Source organism: Berghia stephanieae, chromosome 3 (genome assembly GCF_034508935.2).
Source record: "Berghia stephanieae isolate SIO BIC M18660-M18661 chromosome 3, UCSD_Bste_1.3, whole genome shotgun sequence".
NCBI lineage: Eukaryota > Metazoa > Mollusca > Gastropoda > Nudibranchia > Aeolidiidae > Berghia > Berghia stephanieae.
Genome location: NC_088362.1, coordinates 64840353 through 64853951, shown reverse-complemented (window position 1 = coordinate 64853951; position 13599 = coordinate 64840353). Strand labels below are relative to the sequence as shown.

General features: G+C 36.1%; 1 protein-coding gene across 1 annotated transcript in view; it reads right to left on the bottom strand.

The window, feature by feature from the left end:
- Positions 1 to 5665, bottom strand: part of LOC144968207 (uncharacterized) — an 85039-nt gene extending 79374 nt beyond the window's left edge. Inside the window, exon 1 of the mRNA XM_078906326.1 lies at positions 5312 to 5665. The gene's annotated coding sequence lies outside the window, so the exon portion shown is untranslated. The remainder of the gene's footprint in view (positions 1 to 5311) is intronic.
- Between the last annotated feature and the right edge of the window lie 7934 nt (positions 5666 to 13599).

Sequence of the window (13599 nt, the reverse complement as noted above, 5' to 3'; positions counted from 1 at the left end):
CATGATTGTTTTATTGCAACGGTTTTACTTATTTCTGGTGACGAGAGGGTTACTGGCCGAATTCTTACGCACACATCTGTATGTCAATAAACACCAGAGGCAGCGTTCAATTCAGAATATCGGAATTTCTATCTCTATATGTATATATAATATATTTATTTATAATTTATATCAGTTCTTATTTCTTGTTTTCAGTTGTTATGTGTTGTTATCTCGACAAAGATAAATACCGGCTCGGGAGTTGTTTACGTAAAATTAGGGCCTTTGTTGACCACATGTATATTGATTTTAAGTATATTTGTGTTATCAGTTGTTATTTGTTGTTATCAGTTGTTATTTGTTGTTATCAGTTGTTATTTGTTGATATCAGTTGTTATTTGTTGTTATCCGTTGTTATTTGTTGTTATCAGTTTTTTATTTGTTGTTATCTCGTCAAAGATAAATACCCGATCCTGAAATACAAGCAATTAAATCTGTGTCATTCACCAATTTGGGACCCGAACACAAAGGACGCCCAGCCACCTCATTGCCAATAACACTCAACAACGATCTCAAACGATTGACAAACATCAACCTCCGCTTAACATCAACTATAGACCTCAACAACATCACAGACATGGCATCAAATAGACAGGAATGGATAGACATCAACAACATCACAGATATGTAATCCAACATACAGGAATAGATAGACATCAACAACATCACAGATATGTCATCAAACAGACATGAATGGATAGACATCAACATCACAGACATGTCATCAAACAGACAGAAATGGATAAACATCAACAACATCACAGACATGGCATCAAACAGACAGGAATGGAGATTCCTCTGTACAGAAATCATGAAGGCTAAGGCTGCAACGTCGGTCGACTATGCCAGCAACCCGTTTTACTTCAGTCAGTACCTCAAGGCATATATATAACGCAATATATACTAAACACACTCAAAACGCTTTGCAAGGTGTCTCTAGCTAGCAGCAACAGTTAAACATGTAGGACGAGACATGACGCCTGTAAGGCGATAGTATATTTTGTTTCTACAAAGACAACGTTGTCAACTTCCAGGTAGTTATTTTGCACCTGAGTACGATGAGAAAATGTTAGAAAAGAGCCTTTACCGACTCAACTGTGTATCGCTCAGAACTTCCGATCCAAAGGCAAGTTTCATACCACTAAACTACATATCCGCACGTTAATTATATTCAGTTTGGTCAAACTGTGACAAGAATTCCATGATGGCGTCAGAAATTCTCACGGAAAGACGACGACACAGCCAGCGACAAAAAAACACAGGCCACCAAATTATCATTTACGGCGGGAAATCTCAGATCGCGTGACCAACGAGTTTCTAAATTTAGCCATTTGTTCAAAAGCTCGGCGTTGACACATTATTTTCGTGACAGACAAAATTCTATTTCCCAAGCTCGCCGTTTTTCTTCCTTATATGATTTATATTTGACACAATTCGATTTCATAAATCGATATTCTTCTATGTTGTGTTATAGTGGGATAATAACATTCAGTGACATTGAAAAAGGAGATGTGTTTTTTCGTGTTTTAATTTGCCTTAGAATAAATTGATGCCATGCGTTTAGAAAAAAATACTTACATCATCCACTAGCCGAATAAGGCCTACTAGCACACAAAGCGTTGTGTAACTTTAAACACGTTTCTAGTCTGATTGATAGAATTGAGTGAGAACTAATCATTAAATGACTGTTGTTTAAAGCAATACCAAAGAGTAGAATGGCGTCAACTTCGTTCTATCTATAGTCTGATTGATAGAATTGAGTGAGAACTAATCATACAAATGGCTGTTGTCTAAAACGTTAATTTCATTCCATCCATTTCATCTGACCCATCGTATCAAAACGGTATTATGTCAGAATTAACCAGATGTCAAAACAGATGAAAAAGAGGCGATGCCCATGAGGGTTAATAAAACAGACACCATTCAATTTTGATCATCCATCATATTTTAGCATTGATATCACCACAGCATAACACTGGTTTGACACACTCGGTCACATCTGTGATTTAATCTCTCCAATCTTCAATCTTCAATGGCTTGTATTTACAATAAGCCCCACGGGCCCATCGCAGCAAATGTTCAGTTAGAGTCAAAATCAAAACAGGGAACAGTCACAGATTACTTTGACGAACAAATGCATTCAAAATTTTTGAAAGCGGCAATGTGGTATTGTGGTATGACAATCGCTTTTGGATCGGAAGGTCCTAAGTTCGATCCTTGCTCAGTGCATAGTTGAGTCCTTGGAGAAGACTCTTATTCACATTCTCTCACCGTCCTCAGGTGCATAATGAGTACATGGCCGTCAACAGCGTTGTCTCTGTCGGAAAAAATTGTAATATCGCCTAACAGGCGTCATGTCTCGTTCTACAGGTTACATGTTGCTGTTGCTCAGGGACCCTTGTAAAGAACTTTGAGCACATTTAGTGGATATTGCGTTATATAAAAGCTCTAATGAAAGATCTAATTAGCAAAACTGTTCTAAAAGTTTCCAGGCATTCAACATTCGTTATATCCGGTGTCAGGACATTGCAGTCATTTATAGTTAGTGGGAAAAAGTTGTCCTTGTATGTTTCTGTTCTTGTAAATGGTCGTATGGATTGTGATGCATTGTATCTACGTGTACGTGCATATCTGATTTGCTTTTTATGTTGTTTGCCTGACATGTTTGGTGACATATTATCTCCATACGGTATTATGAGGAGGTGAACCAGGTCGTAGCCATCGTTAACTTATAGCCTGACACTAGAACCGTAGCCATCGTAAAGTTATAGCCTGACACCGTAGCCATTGCTAACTTATAGCCTGACACTAGAACGGTAGCCATCGTAAAGTTATAGATAGTTCGAAGATGACGTCACTCATGTCTTTGTTATTGTTTTTGCCATCCGCGTTTATGAGTACTTCTCACTTAACCAGACTATAAACCTTCAAGGTTACACACAGTTTGTGTGTTGGCCAGTTTTACTTCCGGATGGCAATGTTATGAGCTTCTTAGCCAAGCGCATACTATCTATAGCCTGACACTGACTAAAAAATGACGTCAAAATGCCAGTTTTTTTGCCACAAAAGAAAACAAATCGTGAGTTGTATTCAATAGTTCAACCAATGAAATAACTTGTTTCCATGAGCTCTACTAACGACAACTCACTAGGCGTGCAAAAACCAAATAATGACGTCAAACTGCCAGTCCTTTTGGATATCAGTATCAGGCTATAACGATGGCTACGGTTGTATTCAATAGTTCAACCAATGAAATAGCTTATTTCCTTGAGCTCTACTAACGACAACTCACTAGACGCTACACAAACCTTAAAAATGACGTCAAACTGCCAGTCCAAGAGGGTTCTAGTGTCAGGCTAAATGTTAACGATGGCTGCGCTAGAACCCTCTAGGACTTCTAGTTTGACGTAATTTTTTAGGTTTGTGCAGCGTCTAGTGAGTTGTCGTTAATAGAGCTCAGGGAAACATGTGATCTCATTGGTTGAACTATTGAATAAAACTCACGATTTGTTTTCTTTTGTGGCCAAAGACTTGTCTTCAGACGTAATATTTTGGTCACTGTCAGGCTATCAGTTAACGATGGCTAAGACCAGGTACCAAAAAATCGGTTCTATAGTAGAATATGATAAAAAGGTCTCATGTTAGATTCTGTCACTTCAACTAACCACACCTGATGTCTTTTGTAGGTGACTAAAATAGGTACCAAGTTTAATGGTTTGTGACTAAATCATCAATTTTAGCGTCTAAATTATTGTGATATCATACCGTTTAACACGATTGGTCACATTTGTGATAGTCAAATCTACCCCCCTCCCCCCCCCCCTTACCAACCCCCTCCACAATTATGTAGAGACCGGCAAATCATTGAAGTGGATATTAGGCGTCATTGAAACAAACAGCCGTCATCCCCAAGGCACCATCACCACGGTTATCTACATCATCATCATCATCATCATCATCATCATCATCATCATCATCGTTATTATTATTATTTTATTATTATTATTATTATTATTTATTATTATTATTATTATTATTTATTATTATTATCAATATATTATTATCATTTATTAATTTTAGATTATTATTATAACATTATTATTATATAATAACAATAGCAATAATAATAATAAAATAATAATAATAATAATAATAATAATAATAATAATAATAATAATAATAATAATAATAATAATAATAATAATAATAATAATAATAATAATAATATATTAATAATATTAATGAATAATAATAATAATAATAATAATAATAATAATATATAATAATAATAATATAATAATAATAATAATAATAATAATAATAATAATAATAATATATTGGTTTCCACTATCCCCATTATTATCACAATGGTTATTGTCAGTATTCCTAACATCAAAATAATTCCAAATGTTAGAAAGACAGAAATGGATGGGATAAATAAACAGCAAGAAATAGTATGGTATTGATAAAGATTATGGAAAGAAGGAGGCAGAAATATAGAAAGAGAAAGAGAAATAGAGAGAAAGAGAAAAATGTACGATAAACGTAGATACAATGCATCACAATCCACATAAGCATTTACAACAACAGACACATACAAACACAATTTTTTCTCACGAACAATAATTGACTGGAATTTCCTGTCACCGGTTATAACGGACGTTGAATGCTTGGAAAATTTCAAAGTAGTTTTGAATGCATTTGCTCGTCAAAGTAGTCTATGACTGTTGCCTGTTGTGATTGGACTGTAACTGAACAGTTACAGCGATGGGCCCGTGGGGCCTTTTGTAAATAGAAGCCATTGAAGATTGAAGATTGAGAGAGAGAGAGAGAGAGAGAGAGAGAGAGAGAGGGGGGGGGGGAGAGAGAGAAAAGGGGGAAGGGGTGTTTGACATGAGATATGAATACACGATTGCCAGAACTACATCGGAAGGTAGTAATGATACATTAGAATGATGATTATTTTGAAGATGATGATGATGATGATGATGATGATGATGATGGTGATGATGATGATAATGATGATGATGATGATGATGGTGATGATGATGATGATGATGATGATGATTATTATTATTTATTATTATTATTATGATGATGATGATGATGATTATTATTATTATTATTATTATTATTATTATTATTTATTATTATTATTATTATTATCATTATTATGTTGATAACTGTAATATAAGTAGTAGTGGTTGTGGACGCGATGATATGGATGATGACAGCGACAAAAATGATGGTGATAACATTATTTAAGTCTTACCTTCTTTTAGAATACAAATTATATATCACAGATTTATTTATACGTCTGTATCAAACACAAGATTTCTTTCGTCCAGTTTGACTAAATGTTTTTATCGGAAATAATAAATACCATATATTGTCCTCATGCATAGAATTCAATGATCACAACATGATCTCACACAAACGCGATGTGTAAACCGGGAAACACGCCAAGAGATTGTGATGTTACATAAACAGTGTCACTAAAAGTGTATTCGGAATCACAGCATGGCGGTTTAAGAGCCGCGATGAAATATTGAGGGAGATAAAATCTTCTCGACTGATTCAATCAGTGTAGGATCTAATGCTATTGTAGGGCCGGGTCAATGTTCGAATATCGTGACAGCAAGTCTTGGACACGCGGTAATCGTCGCCCAGCCGTTTGTCACTCTAAGCTGCTAAACCAGCATGATCTGGGTACGAGAGTGAGAGCTGGGATAAAGTATCGATTACTGGGAAGGATTTACAGTAGTCGCCTAGCCGTTTTGTCGTTCTAAGCTGCTAAACTAGTATGATCTGGGTACATGAGTGAGAGACGGGTTATAGTATCGATCCCTTGAAAGGATATCTTGTAGTTGTAATCGCCCAGCCTGGTTGAGGTGGATTACGGTTGGTGTTATGATCTATGCATACATCCGTTCACTTTCACTCCTCAAAAAAAAATATGTCCGTTTTTTTTCAAAGTGAGCAGTGAAACAATTGCTCACAATGTTTTCACAAAGCGAGCAGTACACGAATCAAGTATGCAAACCACCCAGACGTCAAACCACTGTGAGTTGGTGGGTCACATTTTTAAAGTCGTGAATCTAGGTGCAAATATTTACATGTCTTATAACCGAACACGATTGGATTCAATAGCCTGATGTCACATCCGCCCAGCAGCCAGCAGCTTGGTTCTAAACAAAGAAAATCGGTAGTTTTTATTCTTCATGCTGCCAAGAACTTTTCCACATGTCACGTGATCAGAATGTTTAAAAGTCAAAACATGATCAGATTTATAATGTTTTTCTCCTCTGGATACACTTTTATGCTCGTCGGAGAAGTATTTCAAAATGGCGTCCGCCATTGTTCCAATAGTTTGGAACCAGTTACGAAGTTACTATGCGTCGTAATGAGGAAAGTGACGTCACGACTGTTGAAGCTAATTGTGGGCTTGATTTAACATAATTTTAACGGAAAGTATTTTGGGTTGGTTTGAGAATATTCCCATTACAACAAGGGGCCCAGAACAACATGTACATATAGTGCTTAGGCCACTGGGACCCCCCCTCCCCCCCCCCCCCCTTTGGGAGTTTATGCCACTATGTTTTTCAAATAATAGAGCTTATTGGCCATACAAATTTCACTGTTACCGTAAAAATAAGTGTCATTTAAGAGAGTTATGGCTCTTTGAAAAAAGTGAGTTGTGTCCCCTTGCAAAAAAGAGACAACATTTCTTTCAAAGGCTCTGGAGACTACAATATTACTTCAAATATATGCAAATTGGGTATCAAACTGAAGGAAATTGAATATACTATCAAACTATGTGCACAAGCTTTCAATTTGTAAATATTATATAGATTCACAGAAAGTTGAAACAATTTGTCAGTAATCTCATGAAGTGTCATATCTAAACTTATGGGCTATTTCAGTGTTTTACACAAAAATTTGAAATAAAGAAAAGAATAGGTATGGCGAAGAATGCATTCAACCAGCTGCATACAATTATGAAAAACAGGAATATTAGCATGAAAACAAAAATTAAAGTCCTGGATTGCTATGTACTGTCTGTGCTGCTATATGGTTGTGAGAGCTGGACCATAAACAAGACCATGGTTAAAAGACTGGAGGCAGTGGAAATGTGGTTTTACAGAAGAATGATGAGGGTGTCATGGATGGAAAGGAAAAGAAATGAAGAAATTTTAGAAATGGCAAACAGAAAAAGATCACTGATAACAAAAATCATCAAACGCCAAATGGAATTTTTAGGACACATTATCCGCCACCCTGGTTTGGAAATACTCGCCTTGACTGGAAAGATGAATGGAAAAAGAATAAGAGGAAGACAAAGAATAACGTATTTGAAAGGGATAAGAACTTGGACAGATGAAGCTGAGAAAGGTGGCGCTGCTTTAATAGAACTGGCAAGAGATAGATCAGCTTGGCGGAAGATGACCTCCGACGTCTGCTTCAGATATGGAACTACATGAGATACACAAAAATTATTTTAAATATGGCCAAAAACAGCATGTTCATTAAAAATGTAGCACTGAAGAAAGCTATGGCCCAAGCCTCAACAACAACCTTCATATTTCTACGTAACAGGAAAAACTAAAAGTGTACGCAACCCTTAAATTTTTCTCCACTTTGTGGGATGCCAAATTCATCATAATTTTCATTCTTTTTAAACATGGTATTGATGTCCAGTTGTCACATTTAAAAGTAAGTTGAAGATGTGGTAAAAACAATAGATATATCATGAAAAAAGACTAATTTGTTCACAACCCAAGTGAAGCATCATTACCGAAGACTTTTGAACGAAATCCCATTGTTATATCATGAAGAATAATTGATACTCAAAAGGGATTCTTGATTCAAGATGCAGTAAGTACATAAAAACAATATCCTTACAAGAACTTTTTGAAGATCAACACTGTGCTCTTGGGACAAAACAAGAAGCTGGCCAAATAAATTTCTCTGTGCCTTGATTTTGACCACGTTCATGTCTTTTTTTTCACTGTTACCACTTTCCTCAATGATGCAAATGTCTTGGTCTTGTTCCTTTCTAATGGCTTGTGAAATTCTACAGTCTTTTCCTTCAGTCTGTTTTCAACAAAACTTTCAAACAATCTTTTTCCTGTTTTTTCCACGGCTAGCAGGTCATCAGCAACATCCTCTTGCACTTTCATTCCTGAAGCTAGACTGACCAGACCATCTTCAACTTCAAAGGGATTGATAAATGCTGAAAATGCCTGGAGGATCTTTTGCACTCGCTTTTCACTTTGTCTTTTTTTTCTGCAAGGCTCAATTCTTTGTGGGTGTCTATATCTATACAGTTGTTGTTGCTGATCATTCTTTGGGTTGCTGATACATATTCTGCTCGATTGTGTCTTGTTACACTCCAACGGCTCCCATAGTGGGCAGGGAGGTACATGCTGTGTCTTCTATCCCCCCATACCTGTTTTCCAATTGTTTCCTGTCATTGTCTTGGAATGAGATTACTTAGTTTTGTCCTGATCCTTGCCGGAGTTTCTTGACTGGGAGGGAAACAGTCTAATGTATAGTTATAGTTTTGGGAGATGATATTTTTTTCCTTGTAAATCATCTCTCTGTTATGCATTGTATTATGTTTAGTTTACATATTATATTATATGATTGGTAAACATTTGAGTGTATTCCTCTTAGTTGGGACCTGTGCTTGTGTCTGGATGAGACTTTTAGGTGATCTCAAACTAAGTACTTTAACGGTGTGCTCTTGGAATCTACATCTGTTCCCTATTTGAACCCGTTCCCCTTTGTCTTACCTTTTCTTTTGTGCTTTAATTGTAATTCTATAACTTTTTACTATCCTATTTCTCTTTTTTTACTGGCGCTGATATGACCTTAATGTGTTGCAAGCGCGGTAAAACCCTTAAAAACAAAAAAAAACAAAACACTCCAACGGTAATAGCTTGGAAGACTCTTGCTGAACCCAACAATACCTCTTTTTGTCTTTGCATGTTTGTTTATTGTTTGTCCAATGGTCATATCAACTGCTATTCTTCCAGCAGGCGTCCTTGATCTGGAGACACTAAATCCATTATCTTGTAACATTTGTTCTGCCCCTGGGTGGGAATGAATCAGGTTGGCTAGTGACACAAAATATACACTGAGATACTTGGCATAATTGTGGTGATTCATGGTAAAAAGCAGTGGGCACAGTTCTTTTAAACAAGATATATGAAGAAGAAAGTTGTTTGTCTTTGTAGCTCGCAGAAACTGGAGGAGAAGCCAAACTCTGTCCATGTATTGGATCCAGTATTGTGCAGTTTTTCCGTACTTTCCTGAGCGGACACTCTCTTTGAAGGCTTCATACTGGGAAAATAACTCAGCATACACAATTGACTGGAGAATTTTATTAGCTGTATGGCTTGAAATTCCTTCGGTGAATTCCTTTATGTAAGACATGAGGTCTTTACTGAGTTTTGAATCCGTGTCCTGCTCAAATTTTGCAAGCAGAAGCCTCTCTAGAGCCTCCAAAACAGACACATGCACTCGTATAGCCCTGTTGTAGTTCTTTCCACTCATAACCCTATCCATAGAACCATGTGCACATAGCCCTGCTTCAGTCACAATTTCTTCAAAACCAGATCCACTTTGGAGCTTTCCCAGGGCACCAAGGTATGAAATTATGGTGTGAAAGACACCCAGGTGAATAATGACTGTTTTGTAAAGCTGTGGGTTTTGCCAGACAATATCGTAAGCTTTCTTTGCTACAGCAAGGTCAAATGTTACAAATGTATATGTGTTATATGCCCATTAATCATGCCTGAATTGTGCTAGTACAAAATTCCTCTTGTTTATTTATCACTGAAAGGAAGCAAATACACTGTAATATATATTTTTTTCATATTATAGAGAAAATGGCTATCAAAGATTTAAAAACCCTCTATAGCTTTGTAAAATATTTTATGATCTGAGGCAAAAAATGAGAAATGACAATAAAATTCCACTATTTATTGCATTTGAAGCAATTTTAGGGTGATAAACAATCATTTTATTCACAAAAATGAGTTCACGAAAAATTGCACCCGATGACCTTTCAAGGGCCATAACTCCTGTAAATGATACTTGAAAAAACTGTAACACCCGGATTAATTTGTGTTATATGTCCCTGAAGCATGCCTGAATTGTGCTAGCGCAAAATCCCTCTTATTTATTCATCCTGAAGGGAAACAAGTACACTGTAATAGATTTTTTTTTTCAAATTATAGAGAAAATGGCTATCAAAGATTTAAAAACGCTATATGGCTTTGTAAAATATTTTATGATATGAGGCAAAAAATGAGAAATGACAATAAAATTCCACTATTTATTGCATTTGAAGCAATTTTAGGGTGATAAACAATCATTTTATGCACAAAAATGAGTTCACGAAAAATTGCACCCGATGACCTTTCAAGGGCCATAACTCCTGTAAATGATACTTGAAAAAACTGTAACACCCGGATTAATTTGTGCTATATGTCCCTGAAGCATGCCTGAATTGTGCTAGTGCAAATTCCCTCTTGTTTATTCATCCTGAAGGGAAACAAGTACACTGTAATATATTTTTTTTCAAATTATAGAGAAAATGGCTATCAAAGATTTTAGAACGCTATATGGCTTTGTAAAATATTTTATGATATGAGGCAAAAAATGAGAAATTACAATAAAACTCCATTATTGATTGTATGTGAAACAACTTTAAGGTGATAAACAACCATTTTATGCACAAAAACGATTTCACAAAAAATTGCACCTAATGACCTTTCAAGGGTCGTGACTCTCGTAAATGACACTTGAAAAAACGGTAACACCCGGATTAATACTCAAGATATATTGCTGTTTCAGAAAAACCATGTGGCGAAAACTCCCCCAGGGGGGGGAGGGTTTCGCCCACTGGCCCATGCACTAATATATGCAGGTCTAAAAACCAAACTCATTTATGGGCTCACTTAAACATTGATGTAGTGAACATTATCTTGCGTCATTTTTTGAGATTTCCATTACAATAATGAGCCCATAATGATTTGGGATATCCGACTTGCAAATAAGTGTACGTCGGCTCAGAACAACTTGGGTTATCACACCTGCAAATAAGTACACATTGTCTTGAACCAAATATACATGCCAGGATTTTGAAAATCCAGTTTATTGCTTGATCTTTAAAACCCTTGGTGACATAGCCCTGTATATACACGTGAGATGTCTTATAGATTGGCTGAGGGTCTTTTGTTATACCAGATAACTGCCACATCTGAGAAACACGTAGTCAAAATTTTGGCCAGAAAAATCGTCCTTTAAATATCGATCGATGTAAATAGCCTCGCCAGGTCCCAGGTTTGAGAGTATTTTCCAAGATGAGGATGTTTTAAATCGATCGATAATTGAAGGACGAGTTTTCTGGCCAAATGTTGAATACCCGTTTTTCCATTCTAGGGCAGTTAACTCATGCACAAATGTTATCCATTCTCACCTCATCCATCCTATCACAATCATCCACACATTATATCCATTCTCACCTCATCTATCCTATCACAATCATCCACACATTTTACATCATCTATCCTATCACAATCATCCACACATTATATCCATTCTCACCTCATCTATCCTATCACAATCATCCACACATTATATCCATTCTCACCTCATCTATCCTATCACAATCATCCACACATTTTACATCATCTGTCCTATCACAACCATCCACACATTATATCCATTCTCACCTCATCTATCCTATCACAATCATCCACACATTTTACATCATCTGTCCTATCACAATCATCCACACATTATATCCATTCTCACCTCATCTATCCTATTACAATCGTCCAAGCATTTTATCCATTCTCACCTCATCTATCCTATCACAATCATCCACACATTATACCCATTCTCACCTCATCTATCCTATCACAATCATCCACATATTTTACATCATCTGTCCTATCACAATCATCCACACATTATGTCCATTCTCACCTCATCTATCCTATCACAATCGTCCACGCATTTTATCCATTCTCACCTCATCCACACAATTTAGCATTGTCTATCTGTCCATTCTTTACACATCCAACCCTAGATCGTTACAACCAGTCAACCGCCTTATTCTTGAAAGACACGAATTGAAAAATTTGGCCTAGAACTTGTCTTTTAAATATTGATCGATTTTGATGACTCTAAGCTTGACAAAAACTCTCAAACCTGGGACTTTAAGGAAGACTCTCAGGTCTTATCATTTCTGCCAAGATGGGGATCATTAGATCAATCGATATTTAAAGCACGAGATTTCTGGCCAATTTTTTCAATACGAGTTTTTCCAAAGTTTTTCAGTGAACTGTTTAAAGCAATGAATTATATTTTTTTCATCTCCTTATCAGGACGATACGAGAGCCAAATCAGAATTAGCCATTCATTTCCTGTCCAATTTGTTCTATGGATCACAGAGAAAATGAATGTTGTCTCGCCAAGGTGAAGGTCACTGGTCGATGAAATCATTTTTCTTTCATGCATGAGAAACTCACGAAAGGGGAGACAAATGAGGCAAGAATTAGGGATAGAGAAGGGAAATCCATTTATTTTTCTGTTCTTCTTCGCTTGAGATAATGATAGATATTGTCCGCTGTGCTGTCACAAATCGTCAAAAAACGGAATATATTTCAAGCGACGTATACTTATTCGCAGGTCTGATTACCCAAAAATATCATGGGCTCATCGTTGTAATGGAAATACTCTCAAGCCTATGTGTACTTATTTGCAGGTCAGATTACTCAAATATATCATGGTCTCATTGTTTTTATGGAAATACATTCATACCAACGTAAAAAATCGTCTATTACAACAATGTTAAATCCAGCCCATAATTCCGTTTGATAATCAGACCTGCTAATATGTGTACCTTATTTGATAGTTACTTGATCATTTGAACCAGCAAGTAAAATTGAAAATTTATTATTTTCCAGCAAAAGAATTTTTATTATATTATAGGGTGCGAGAAATAAAACCCGGGAAAAAATGACGACGCTATTTCAGTACGCAGTAGAAACCAAAAATATTTGGAAATTTACAAGCAACAAGAAAAAAAGCTCAATTATTGTCAAGTTTAATAAAAATGCGTTATTGGATAAGAAACTATTCCGGTTATACCAAAATTTTATAAAAACCAGCATATCGAAAGTTTCCAAATTTGCGTCTTGTTTTAGCAGTGCTGTGTTGCTGGTGTAAGAAATTGTCGTGTCTGGTTGAAAAACAAATGACCGATCGGGACAATGTCTGGAATAAGTTTTTAGCTTCTAACTATGCAGCATAATTTTTAGATCGGGCATAAATCATATTATTCGATTTATTATCAAAGACAAATTGCCTCCAATGTACCCTGATTCAAATCCTATGGATAGCAGAATTTGGTCATTAAAATTTGGTCATTAGATGAATAAAGGGAGTTTATTATTAGACTGATAATACTGTTGTAACGTTTTACACACAGAGTGAAAAGAGTCAATTCAAAATGCCTGGGATTGTCTCATTATTCAAGGCATC